This window comes from Piliocolobus tephrosceles, chromosome 19 (genome assembly GCF_002776525.5).
Source record: "Piliocolobus tephrosceles isolate RC106 chromosome 19, ASM277652v3, whole genome shotgun sequence".
NCBI classification, from domain to species: domain Eukaryota; kingdom Metazoa; phylum Chordata; class Mammalia; order Primates; family Cercopithecidae; genus Piliocolobus; species Piliocolobus tephrosceles.
Genome location: NC_045452.1, coordinates 13826382 through 13840271, shown reverse-complemented (window position 1 = coordinate 13840271; position 13890 = coordinate 13826382). Strand labels below are relative to the sequence as shown.

The window sequence follows — 13890 nt, the reverse complement described above, 5'->3', positions numbered from 1 at the left end:
AAAAAAAAAAAAAAAAAAAAAAAAGAGAGAATACATTCCTGAAGACAAAGGAGGGTGCAAGAGGACAGTTAACGTTGTGTCGCATCAGACAAAAGTGGAGATGGGGAGAGGGGTCAGATTACAATATATTTTTGCTAATGGGTTAGATGTGGGGGATGAGAGAAGGGGAAATATAGGATAATTCCAAGGCTTTCTGCCTGAATTAACTGGGTAGATGATGGTACAGTTACTAAATCTAGGAAGACTGTGGGTGGAACAGGTTTGGGTGGGAGCTGGGGGTTGGGTGCAGAGCTAAATCAAGAGTTGTGTTTTAGACACATCTTCCTCTTAGATCTCTAATGAGAGGCCAAGAAGGCAACTGGACTGATAGGTTGGAATTCAGAAGTGGGGTGGGCTAGAGATCTTCAGACTTGTGGGCATGTGGATGGTAATTAGGATCTCAGGGGCCGGGTGCGGTGGCTCAAGCCTGTAATCCTAGCACTTTGGGAGGCCGAGACGGGCGGATCACGAGGTCAGGAGATCGAGACCATCCTGGCCAACACGGTGAAACCCCGTCTCTACTAAAAAATACAAAAAACTAGCCGGGCGAGGTGGCAGGCGCCTGTAGTCCCAGCTACTCAGGAGGCTGAGGCGGGAGAATGGCGTAAACCTGGGAGGCGGAGCTTGCAGTGAGCTGAGATCAGGCCACTGCACTCCAGCCTGGGCGACAGAGTGAGACTCCGTCTCAAAAAAAAAAAAAAAAGGATCTCAGGATTGGGTCACTGGGGGAATGCAATGAAGAAAAGAGGTCCAAGAGCCACGGACTGGGATCTTCCAATGTGTGGAGGCTACACAAAGGCTAGCAAGGGAGGGTGAGACAGAAAGCCAAAGGAGGAGGGCCCCGGGAGAGCCCCAGCTCCCCTGACCAACCTTGTAACCTCAGGCAAGTTGCTTCCCTCCTCTGGGCCTCAGTTTCCCCTATGTGGACAAGGGGATGGCCATATTCATCACTGAGGTGGCTCCAGCTTGATCATTCTGGGACACTCCTGAGAAACAGCAGCAGCAGTTCCTGAAGCCACCTGCCACAGGAAGAGATCAAAGCTCAGGCTCCCCCATCTCGTTTTCAGGACTCCTACAATGAGACTGAATGAAATCCCAAATACAGCAAAACATAGCCCAAAGGTCCGCCACTCAGAGTTGGGGTTGGGTAAGGTCATGGTGACCTGGAATAGCATCCAGCCTTTTTGTCACTTGCCAGCTTGGTGACCCCCAAGCCTCAGGTACTTATCTGTAAAATGCAGATAATAAGACCTACAGCGAGGGTCTGTTGTTAGAACTAAGCCAGGTATGGCTGGACACAGTAGCTCACACCTGTAATCCCAGCACTTTGGGAGGTCAAGGCAGGCAGATCACCTGAGGTCAGGAACTCAAGACCAGCCTGGCCAACATGTTGAAACTCCATCTCTACTAATAATACAAAAATTAGCTGGATATGGTGGCATGTGCCTGTAGTCCCAGCTACTTGGGAGAATGAGACGGGAGGATCACTTGAACCTGGCAGGTGGATGTTGCAGTGAACAGAGATCACACCACTGCACTCCAGCCTCGGAAACAGAGTGAGACTCTGTCTCATTAACCAAAAAAAAAAAAAAAAAAAAAAACTAAGCCAGGTAGCAAGCAAAGCATCCTGCATGGCTCCAGGCATGCATGCAATCAATGATCAGCTCCTTCCTGCTTTAGGAAGACTCCTTCCCTGAATCAGGAGAGAGGCAGTCCAAGCTGACTTCACTCTCAGAATAATGTAGTCCTGCTGCTGGTCAAGCCTGGGCTGTCAGCTCTGTGCTACCCTGCGTCTCACTTGTAGGGCACACAGCTACCCAGCTAACCACAGGAATTAGGGATCTGCAAAGACTGACTAGGTCATCTAGCTGGAACCTGGGGCACTGTGGAAGGTGGGAGGAGGGAGGGAGGACAACAACTTCTAAGGCTGACCGTAGCTGTAGACTCACCCCAGCCTTTTCCCAGGTTGCGTTAACTTGGCTGGCAAAGGGCAGTGATATGACAGCAGGGGAACACTATACAGAGAGTGAGCTGGAACTCAGGCCAGTGTGTTCAGCCCCAGTGACAGCTCCTGGCTCAGTGTCTCCTAGAAGCAGCCCTGGAAGAAGGTAGGGACTGCAGGGGCAGGTGCTGGAAGGCGAGCTGGGCAGGCAGCCTGGATTCCTGTCCTGCCTCTGTCACAACCATTAGGCTAATGGCTCCATTTATTGGGCACCTCCAAGGTGGCAGGTGCTGTGCTAGGTGCTTAACTGAAGGGCTCTTCAACAACCTTGCAAGGAGGGCAAACATGTCCCTACTGAAAAGATGAGGAAACTGAGGCCAACAGAAGAGGAAGGCTTGCCCAAGGTCACCCAGCCTTCCAGGCGTTCATTCTTTTCAAGACAAATAGAGGACACCCTTCCGCGGCACACATGGTCCTGCGCAATTGCTTCTGCTTCCTTCTCCTGCTGCACCTGCCCCTTCCTCTCCCTTGGCCATCCATCAGGTCTCCATGGAAACATTCAGAAGCCTTCCCTGGGCCCCAGAATAGGTCAGGCTCCCCCTCACACCTTTCTTTTTCTTTTTTTTAGACAGAGTCTCGCTCTGTCGCCCAGGCTGGAGTGCAGTGGTGTGATCTCAGCTCACTGCAGCCTCCGCCTCCCGGGATCAAGCAATTCTCTGCCTCAGCCTCTCCAGTAGCTGGGATTATAGTATAGGCACCCGCCACCACACTGGCTTTTTTTTTTTTTTTTTTTTTTAGATGGAATCTCGCTCTCTGTCTCACCAGGTTGGAGTGTGGTGGCACAATCTCAGCTCACTGCAACCTCTACCTCCTGAGTTCAAGCGATTCTCCGGCCTCAGCCTCCTGAGTAGCTGGGATTACAGGCACACGCCACCACACCCAGTTAATTTTTCTATTTTTGGTAGAGACGGGGTTTCACCATGCTGGCCAGGATGGTCTTGATCTCTTGACTTTGTGATCCGCCCTCCTTGGCCTCCTAAAGTGCTGGGATTACAGGCGTGAGGCACCGCGCCTGGCCCCCCTTACACCTTTCACAGTGGACTCTCCTTTGTCTTTTGAGCAGTTTTCACAACTATACTTATTACTTCACAACCCTAAAAATCGTTATTTGTGTAATTTTTTGTTTAATATCCTTCCTCCTGCATCTACACGATGCCTGGCACATGGGTGACTTAATACATATGTGTGGGCAGCATGGTGACTGAACCTGTGAACAACAAATGAGTGAGTAAACCACAAACAAATCTCCCTCCCATGGCGATGGGCTGGCTGCGATTCCACTGGGACACAGGGACTTGTATAAAGGGGCAGCTCCCTTAGAGTCTACATCATAAAACCTGATAGGAACAGTATCTTGTGATCACTGTGACAGGCAGCCCAAGGGGGCATGCACAAAGCAATCCCAAGATATGTGCAGTGGGGGGTGGACACCCAGCTCCCTGCATAGGTCAGACTCCAGAGCTGGCCAGTTTTTCTGCTGTCCTCCAATCTGGCTTCAAGTGGTGGCAGCCACTCTCCTGGTTCCTGCAGAAGAGACACGAAGGTGGTGAGGGGGTGTCTCACAAGGAGAACTGTGCCGGTTTCACTTCTGCTTTGAGGCGAGACACATCCTGTGTGTCAGACTACCCAGGGAGTGCTCCTGTTCTCCCAGGGCCAACCACCAACAGTGCAGTGACCAGGAGCAGGAGATCCTGGGGAGTCGGGACCAGGGACATGGCTCTCATGGCTGTGCAGGGAGGTTGGCCCCAGGCCCTTCCCTGCCTCCTTCCCTGCACGGCTGCCCCTCCACAGAGGCCTCTCTCACTGGGTTTCTGTCTTCCATGCCCCATCTCATTGTGAGGAAAAGCCCAGCCTGGCTAGGGGGGATGGAGGAGTCGGGAGAATGCAGACAGGTTCAATCCGTCCTCTGCTCTGTGTGCTCGCTCAGTATCCCCAGGCAAGTCCTGAACTTCCCTGAGACTCAGTTTCTCCTCTGAGAAGTGGGGTCCCCATTACCCACTCACCTCCATCAGGGCTGTCCTCAGGCCCTAGCAGGTTGGTGGGCACACACTTTTTTTCTGCTTGCTTTCTCTCTTTTCCCAAGCTTCAGGCTAGCTGGTGGTATATCATGTTCCTTGCACACCTTCTGGGCACGTTCAAAACAAAATGTTTAGGCCAAGCATGGTGGCTCATACCTGTAATTCCAGCACTTTGGGAGGCCCGAGGTGTGTGGATCGCTTGAGCCCAAGAGTTCGAGACAGCTTGGGCAACATAGTGAGATCCTGTCTCCACAAAAAATTAGTAGGGTGTGGTGGTATGTGCCTATAGTCCCAGCGACTCGGGAGGCTGTGGTGGGAGGATCAACTGAACCTGGGAGGCAGAGGTTGTAGTGAGCTGTGATCACGCCACTGCACTCCAGCATGGGTGACAGAGCAAGACCCTGTCTGAAAATAAAATAAAATAGAAAACCAGAATGTTTGGCCTCCATCATGGAAGCATTTACAGCACTGCCTTAAAATGAGGGAGCACCCTGCGCCACTCGGACACCTTTGCAAAGCTGACTGCGTCAGGTCCCCACCATGATCCCTCGAAGGAAGCTGGAGAAATGCCGTCATCACTGCACCCTCAAACTTGAGGTTGAGTGAGGTGAGTGGACTTGCTCAGGATCACAGGCAGGGGGCACTACTGTCAGACAAGAGTAACAGTGACTCTTCCTCAGACTGAGTTCTCAAAAGGCTGTCACAACTCCCCCACCCTTTTCTTTGTTGAGACAGAGTCTCCCTCCGTCACCCAGGCTGGAGTGCAGTGGTGCGATCTCCGCTTACTGCAGCCTCTGCCTCCCAAGTTCAAGTGATTCTCAGCCTCAGCCTCCCGAGTAGCCGAGATTACAGGCATGTGCCACCATACCTGGCTAAGTTTTGCTTTTTTAGTAGAGACGGGGTTTTGCCACAATGGCCAGGCTAGTCTCGAATTCCTGGCCTCAAGTGATCTGCCTGCCTTTGGCCTCCCAAAGTGCTGGAATTACAGGCATGAGTCATTGCGCCCAGCCCAGCAACCCTTATTTCCCAGGTTCTCACACTGACTTCTCGAGTTATGTAATGAAGTCTTGATGATTCCCATCTTGTCACTAGACGGATGAGGGTCAGGGTCGTTTCAAAAGGCTATGCAGGGTCACCTGGTGAAGAAACAGCAGGTTGAACATGGGCACAGGGTTTCTGGTTCCCTGAGGAGAAAGGGAACATGAAAGAGATCATTTCCCTACTTGTCCTATCAGACACCAGCCAGCACTGTGGAGCTTGGGTGTGTTCAGAGGCCATTGTTTTACCTAGATCTGGGGCCAGGAAGAGCAAAGGCTGACAGGTGATCAAGGCCCCATGTGGCATGACCCCAGGGGACAGTCAGGGCTTCCAGACAATGGGCTATTTGTTGGCTCCAGTGTGCACCCTGGGACTTGCCAGCACTCACCTCTAGTTGTTGAAAGGGCAGGCTGGGTGAGGCAGGTCAGGGAACTCTCTCTGCAGTTCTTTCAGTTTTTAGTCGTCTTCTCTTGACTGTTCTGTTGTCAAAGCCCCCCAGCCCTCCAGCATCCCCTTCCCCACCCCATACTCCTCACCTGCTAGGAGAACTCTTACGTAGCTGTCAAGTCCCAGCCCAAATGCCTTTCTCCAGTCTTCCCCAGCTCCCCTACACAGAATGAAGCCCTCTCCTCTATTTCTTTTTTTCTTGAGACCGAGTCTTGCTCTGTTGCCCAGGCTGGAGTGCGGAGGTACGATCTTGGCTCAATGCAAACTCCACCTCCCGAGTTCAAGTGATTCTCCTGCCTCAGCCTCCCGAGTTGCTGGGATTACAGGCACCCACCACTATGCCTGGCTAATTTTTTTTTTCCTGTATTTTTAGTAGAGATGGGGTTTCACCATGTTGGCCAGGCTGGTCTCAAACTCCTGACCTCAAGTGATCCACTTGCCTCAGCCTCCCAAATTGCTGGGATTATAGGCATGAGCCACGACACCGGCTGATTTCTTTCTTTTTTCTTTTTCCTTCCTTCCTTCCTTCTTTTCTCTTTTCTTTTCTCTCTCTCTCTCTCTCTGTCTCTCTTTCTCTCTTTCTGTCTTTCGATGGAGTCTTGCTCTATTGCCCATGCTGGAGTGCAGTGGCATGGGCTCATCTTGGCTCACTGCAAGCTCCACCTCCCAGGTTCATGCCATTCTCCTGCCTCAGCCTCCCAAGCAGCTGGGACTACAGGCGCCCGCCACCATGCCCGCTAAATTTTTTTGTATTTTTAGTAGAGACGGGGTTTCACTGTGTTAGCCAGGATGGTCTCGATCTCCTGACCTCATGATCCGCCCACCTCGGGCTCCCAAAGTGCTGGGATTATAGATGTGAGCCACTGTGCTCGGCTAGCACCCGGCCAGTTTCTGTACTGCATTACAGACAGCCAATCTCAGACCTCTTCTAGAGTGCTATGGTGGCTGCTTTGCATGTCTGCTTCCCTCCACCAGGAGGGCAAGGCCCACATTGGTTCAACCTTGCATAAATGTTGGCTGAATGAATGAATTCAATAAATTCTAAGTAAGTGCCAAATGTGTGATGGGCACTTGCCGTGGAGGACACAAGGATGAGCAAGATGTGTTCTCTGCCTTCAAAGAGCTTACATTCGATGGGAGAGGCAAGCTATGTGAACAAGGAAAGTGGAAGAGAAACACAGAAGCCATGTCCCAGCAAGCAAGCATTCCATATGGCCAGCATTCTAATCCTGGTGCTGTGGTAACCTGCTGTATGCCTCTAAGCAGGCCTCTTAGCCACTCTGGCCTTGGAACCCAGCAAGAGTAATTGCTATAAATTGACGATGGGGCTGCCATTGGATTCAGATCACAGGAAGGGGCAAGTGGCAGATGCCTCTTCTTCCAAAGTCACAGGAGGGAGGGAGTCCCCTTCTAAACCTTTTACCTGACCACAGTCTAGTTCATGGTGTCTGAAGCTGACACGATTGACATTGGAGGCTGGATAATTCTTTGCTGTAAGGTCTATCCTCAGCATTGTAGGTTTTTTAGAAGTACTCACTAGAGGCTGGGCACAGTGGCTCACGCCTGTAATCCCAGCACTTGGAGAGGCTGAGGTAGGAGGATCATTGGAGGCCAGGAGTTCAAGAACAGCCTGGCTAACATGGCAAAACTGTCTCTACAAAAAAATACAAAAATTAGCCAGGCATGGCGGCACATGCCTGTAATCTCAGGTACCCAGGAGGCTGAGGCACAAGAATTGCTTGAACCCAGGAGGTGGAGGTTGCAGTCAGCCAAGGTTGTGCCACTGTGCTCCAGCCTGGATGACACAGTGAGACCCTATCTCAAAAAAAAAAAAAGAAAAAGAAAAGAAAAGAAAGAAAAAAAGAAAAGAAAAGGGCACAGACAGGAGGAAAGAAACTGCGTTCCAGTGGCAACTGTGGGACTGAAAGGGACTGGAATTCCCCCCTCAGCACTCATCCATCCTGTTGGTTGAGAAGGGAAAAAGTCTATAATCTTGTGGTCCCCAATGTTTCTCCCAGATGAGTTCACATGAAAATTCTGGGGCTCAGAGAGAAAAGGCTTTTCCAGAGATTGCATGGCAATTCCCCATCTCCCCTCATCCCCATGGGAAAATAGATTTTCTTGTTGGAAGGACTATGCTGATTCACTGAGGAAACAGAGGAATCTTGCTCCAGCCAGAGAAGCAGATGGAGGTCAAATCTGAAGGCTGGTAGAACTGAGTACTTGGCACCAGCTTTTGCTACACGCAAATGCTATATCCCGGGCATTTCAGGTTAGGTTTAGGGCAAATGTGTGGCACAGTCTGAAGGCCAGGAGCTGCCTGAAGCACTTGGAGGCTGAAGCCACAGCTGCAGACCACAAGAGAGGGCACACACAGTGCCTTCCAGATAGAAGCCTGGCAGGGAGGAAAGGCCACTGGTCCTGTATCAAAGTCACTGAGTCACTGCCCATTCCCTACCAGAGAACCTGTATATGAGACCATGTCTACATGTTACACCGCATCTGTACCCCTGCAGCTTCAACATACATGTAAGGCAGTCAGTTGAAAGGAACGAAGGGGTCCCCAGGCAGGAACCCAGGATGGAGCAGTGGGTGGCATCTCATGGACACAGTACCACCAGGAGGCGAAGGGGGCAGCACAGCTGGTGGTGACTGGGCTGATTCCCATGAACCTGATTCCTAGCCCAGCTGTTTGTTAGTGTATGGGCGTGGACCCTACTTACTGGAGCCTTCCACCCCTCAGCTGGTAGGTTGATAACATTATGCAGTGAGCCAGGTGCAGTGGCTCATGCCTGTAATCCCAGCACTCTGGGAGGCCGAGGCGGGTGGATCATTTGAGGTCAGAAGTTCGAGATCAGCTTGACCAATATGGTGAAACCCTGTCTCTACTAAAATTACAAAAATTAGCTGGATATGGTGGCATGTACCTATAGTCCCAGCTACCGGGGAGACTGAGGCAGGAGAATTGCTTGAACTTGGGAGGCAGAGGTTGCAGTGAGCCAAGATTCTGCCACTGCATTCCAAGTCTGGGCAACAGAGCAAGATTCTGTCTCAACTACAACAACAAAAAAAATAGATTATGCAATGAAAAGGTGTATGACACATAGCCCAGGACACAGGAAACACTCAATGGAGTGACCATTGTATTCTGTGTTTTTCTCAAGTTTTCTGGGTAACTGAAGAGGCCTGTAAATTGGCTTCTATTCAGCATTCCCTCCCAGTATTTCCTATCTGCTTCAGCAAGGCCTCACAGATTTGCACAGTGTCTCTGGCATACATCATGTACTCTTTCCTTTTTTTTTTTTTTTTTTGAGATGGGGTTTCCCTGTGTTGCCCAGGCTGGAGTGCAGTGGTGCGATCTCGGCTCACTGCAACCTCTGCCTCCCAGGTTCAAGGGATTCTCCTGCCTCAGCCTTCCAAGTAGCTGGGACTACAGGCGCTCGCCACCATGCCTAGCTAACTGTTTTTTTTTTTTTTTAAGATGAAGTTTCACTCTTGTTGCCCAGGCTGGAATGCAGTGGCGTGATCTCGGCTCACTGCAACCTCTGCCTCCCGAGTTCAAGTGATTCTCCTGCCTCAGCCTCCTGAGTAGCTGGGACTACAGGCACGCACCACCACGCCCAGCTAATTTTTGTATTTTTAGTAGAGACAGGGTTTCACCATGTTGGCCAGGATAATCTCGATCTCTTGACCTCTTGATCCACCCACCTTGGCCTCCCAAAGTGTTGGAATTACAGGCGTGAGCCACCATCCCCAGCCCTAACTTTAGTATTTTTAGTAGAGATGGGGTTTCACCATGTTGGCCAGGCTGGTCTCGAACTCCTGACCTCAGGTGATCCACCCACTTGGCCTCCCAAAGTGCTGGGATTACAGGCGTAAGCCACCGCGCCCCGCCCTAACTTTTGTATTTTTAGTAGAGATGGGGTTTCACCATGTTTGCCAGGCTGGTCTCAAACTCCCGACCTCAGGTGATCTTGGCCTCCCAAAGTGCTGAGATGACAGGCGTGAGCCACCGCATCCGGCCTATATAATCTGGTGACAGGCTCCTGACCAGCATGCACATGTCCTCCATGTCTGACCAAACCAGACTCCCTGTGGGCTGAGCTTTGTACCTACAAAAAGGTGGATGGGTCTGAGAGATAGGTAGGATGAATGGATGGGAGGACTGGAGGATAATGGAGGAGGAAGGCATCGAGTTTGACTACCAGATTCTGGCTTGGACAAGTGGGTGGAAGGAGGTGCCCACCAGAGAGAGGAGGAATCAGGAAAGTAGGCAGCAGGATACTGGGGCTCATGGGCAGGAGAGTTTCAGGTTCCACTCTGTTGGGGGAGTGACCCAGCATCCTAACTCACCAGCCGCCCCTTCTTCCACCAAATCATTCTCTGGGCCTTCTGCTGGGCAATTGCAGGGGCGATTGTTGGCCTTACACACGGGACACTGAGGATCGCAAGTGGTTGTTCAGTTCGTATGTGATCTGAACAGGCCAGCGGCTGCTTTGTCCAGCACCATCACTCAATGGCTTGAGAGCACAATGGAGACTCCCATCCAGGAATGTGAGAGCAGCTGTTCAGCTGTTTGAGAGCAGACATTTGCTTACTCTCTTTTGTAAGACCTTTCAAATACGTGGCTTCTTTTTTTTCTTTTTTGAGATAGGGTCTCACTCTGTCACCCAGGCTGGAGTGCAGTGGTGCAATCACAGCTCATTGCAGATCTCCTAGGTTCAAGAGATCTCCCCACCTCAGCCTCTCAGGTAGCTGGGAAGACAGGTACGAGTCACCATGTCCAGATAACTTTTGTTTTTTCTTAGAGTCTTGCTCTGTGGCCCAGGCTGGAGTACATTAGCATGATCTCAGCTCACTGCAACCTCCACCTCTCGGGTTCTCAGCTCACTGCAACCTCCACCTCTCTTGCCTCAGCCTCCTGAGTAGCTGGGATTATAGGTGCACACCACCATGCCCAGCTAATTTTGGTATTTTTCATAGAGATGGGGTTCCATCATGTTGGCCAGGCTAGTATCAAATTCCTGACCTCACATGATCCACCCACAAAGTGTTAGGATTACAGGCGTGAGCCACTGCACCCGGCCCTAAGCTAATATTTTATTTTATTTTATTTATTTATTTTTTTGTAGCAATGGGGTCTTCCTATGTTGCTCAGGCTGATCTCAAACTCCTGGGCTCAAGCGATCCTCCCATCTCAGACTCCCAAAGTGTTGGGATTACAAGTGTGGGCCAACCGTGCCCAGCTACATGTGTCTTCTGATTCTCCAACCACCTGGGGAGATAGCTTCCCATTTCATAGATGAGGGGATTGGCATATCTGAGAAAAGGGAAGGTGAAAAAGGAAAACACGTTTTTATCAAAGTCCTGCTCCATTTCCAGGAATTATCCAGTGCTCTTTCACATATATTAACAAACCTATTCTCTCAAAACCATTACATGCAGCATCCATAGCTGCGTTTTAAGTTCTAAATAAGTTCAAGTTCTGTGAAGTAACTAAGGAGCCCAGCTAGGAAGGTGGAGATTCAGATGTAAAATCCAGTGCCCAGGCCAGGTGCGGTGGCTCACACCTGTACCATCCCAGCACTTTGGGAGGCCAAGGAGGTTGGATCACCTGAGGACAGGAGATCGAGACCATCCTTGCCAACATTGACGAAACCCGTCTCTAGTAAAAATACAAAAATTAACCGGGCATGGTGATGTGCGCTTGTAGTCCCAGTTACTCAGGAGGCTGAGGCAGGAGAATTGCTTGAACTGAAGGCAGAGGTCGCAGTGAGTCATCGCACCCCTGCACTCCAGCATGGGCGACAGAGCAAGACTCCGTCTCTTAAAAAAATAAAACAGGGCCGGGCGCGGTGGCTCAAGCCTGTAATCCCAGCACTTTGGGAGGCCGAGATGGGCGGATCACGAGGTCAGGAGATCGAGACCATCCTGGCTAACACTGTGAAACCCCGTCTCTACTAAAAAATACAAAAAACTAGCCGGGCGAGGTGGCGGGCGCCTGTAGTCCCAGCTACTCGGGAGGCTGAGGCAGGAGAATGGCGTAAACCCGGGAGGCGGAGCTTGCAGTGAGCTGAGATCCGGCCACTGCACTCCAGCCCGGGCGACAGAGGGAGACTCCGTCTCAAAAAAAAAAATAAATAAATAAAACAAAAAAATCCAGTGCCCACCCAGGAATCCGAAGTTCATTCACTCACTATACATTCAGTCAACAACCATTTCTCCAACATCTACTATTATCATGCACACGTGACACCAAAAAGATGAACAAAATAGAGAACCTTTGGCTGGGCACAGTGGCTCATGCCTGTAATCCCAGCACTCTGGGAGGCCAAAGGCAGGTGGATCACCTGAGGTCAGGAGTTCAAAACCAGCCTGGCCAACATGGTGAAACCCTGTCTCTACTAAAAAATACAAAAATTTGCTGATTGTTGGCTGGGCGCGGTGGCTCAAGCCTGTAATCCCAGCACTTTGGGAGGCCGAGACAGGCAGATCACGAGGTCAGGAGATCGAGACTATCCTGGCTAACACGGTGAAACCCCGTCTCCACTAAAAATACAAAAAACTAGCCGGGCGAGGTGGCGGCGCCTGTAGTCCCAACTACTCGGGAGGCTGAGGCAGGAGAATGGCGTGAACCCGGGAGGTGGGGCTTGCAGTGAGCTGAGATCCGGCCACTGCACTCCAGCCTGGGTGACAGAGCGAGACTCCGTCTCAAAAAAAAAAAAAAAAAAATTAGCTGATTGTGGTGGCGTCCATCTGTGTAATCCTAACTACTCACAAGCTGAGACAGGAGAATCGCTTGAACCTGGGAGGCAGAGGTTACAGTGAGCCAAGGTTGCACCACTGCATTCCAGCCTGGGACAGAGCAAGACTCCATCTCAAAAAAAAAAAAAAAAAAAAAAGCCGGGCGTGGTGGTTCATGCCTGTAATCCCAGCACTTTGGGACACCGAGGCGGGCGGATCATGAGGTCAGATCAAGACCATCCCGGCTAACACGGTGAAACCCCATCTCTACTAAAAATACAAAAAATTAGCCAGGCATGGTGCCAAACACCTGTAGTCCCAGCTACTCGGGAGGCTGAGGCAGGAGAATGGTGTGAACCCGGGAAGCAGATCTTGCAGTAAGCCAAGTTCGTGCCACGGCACTCCAGCCTGGGTGACAGAGCGAAACTCTGTCTCAAAAAAAAAAAGCTGGGTGTGGTGGCTCACGCCTATAATCCCGGCACTTTGGGAGGCCGAGGCCGGTGGATCACCTGAGGTCAGGAGTTCGAGATCAGCCTGGCAAACATGGCAAAACCCTGTGTCTACTAAAAATAGGAAAATTAGTCGGGTTCTGTCGCAGGCCCCTGTATCCCAGTTACTCACAGGCTGAGACAGGAGAATCACTTGAACCTGGGAGGTGGAGGCTGCAGTGAACTGAGATCACACCACTGCATTTCAGCCTGGGTGACAGAGCCAGACTCTGTCTCAAAAAAAAAAAAAAAAAAGACAAGCTTCTGCCATGGTAGAGTATAAACATGTTGAGCACCATGCTGGAGAAGTACAAGGTGCTGTGGGTGGATCTAACAGGGCCACCAACTCTGCTTCTCTGGAGAAGTGACATTTGAGCTAAGAGCTGATGGCTGACCACCAGGAGTTAGTGAGACAGAGCAGGCATGGAGGGAGGAATGTTCTAGGCAGATGGAACAGAGGGAACAGCATGTGCAAAGCATCTGAGCTGGTACAGTTTGTGATGTTCCAGGGAATGCGTGATGGCCAGGATGGCTGTACGAACAGCCCACAGGACCAGATTGTGCAGGACCATGTAGGCTGCATCTAAGATTTTTGAAGTTTAAGTCACCAAAAAGTTCTAGTTAGGTGGTGGCAAAATCACAGTGGTTTTATAAAAAGACTGACTGACAAGTGGAGTGAAAGCAGAGACAAACTAGAAGGTTTTCCTGAAGATCTAAGAGAAAGACAAAGGAAGGCTGGATTGAGTGGCAGCTCAGGGCCTGGGAAGAAGAGAATGGATGCAAAGCTATTCAGGAGGCAAATCAACAGGGCTTGTGATGAACTCCACGTGGTGAGATGGCACAGCAAGAAGTGGCAGCCACTGTTGGATTCTCCCCTGTGACCCCCAGCCCCCAAACTGCCCTGAATAGCTTAAGGCAGGGTGCTGAGGTTGAAGCACTATGCTGAGTCTTATCTCAGCAAACCTAAGCTAGGCCAGGCATGGTGGCTCACACCTGTAATCCCAGCACTTTGGGAGGCTGAGGTGAGTGGATTGCCTGAGATGAGGAGTTCAAGACCAGCCTGGCCAACATGGTGAAACCCCATCTCTACTTAAAATACAAAAAATTAGCCTGG

At 50.8% G+C, this 13890-nt stretch overlaps 1 protein-coding gene and 1 long non-coding RNA gene across 6 annotated transcripts in view; both read right to left on the bottom strand.

The window, feature by feature from the left end:
• LOC111521808 overlaps nucleotides 1–2864 on the bottom strand; it is a 9812-nt gene extending 6948 nt beyond the window's left edge. Inside the window, exons 1-2 of the long non-coding RNA XR_002725075.1 lie at nucleotides 2804–2864; nucleotides 910–1058 (exon numbers count right to left, since the gene is read on the bottom strand). This is a non-coding gene — a long non-coding RNA (uncharacterized LOC111521808). The remainder of the gene's footprint in view (nucleotides 1–909; nucleotides 1059–2803) is intronic.
• Nucleotides 2865–2952: 88 nt separating this feature from the next.
• The window catches only part of LOC113219503 (GATOR complex protein DEPDC5), a 169461-nt gene continuing 158523 nt past the window's right edge, over nucleotides 2953–13890 (bottom strand). Inside the window, exons 43-45 of one of the 5 annotated variants that reach the window (XR_003306688.2) lie at nucleotides 5098–5195; nucleotides 4045–4166; nucleotides 2953–3565 (exon numbers count right to left, since the gene is read on the bottom strand). The gene's annotated coding sequence lies outside the window, so the exon portion shown is untranslated. Of the gene's footprint in view, nucleotides 3566–4044; nucleotides 4167–5097; nucleotides 5196–9474; nucleotides 9657–9897; nucleotides 10117–13890 lie in introns of those variants that run through there. The other 4 variants (XR_003306687.2, XR_003306689.2, XR_003306690.2 and 1 more) reach the window with 4 other exon arrangements.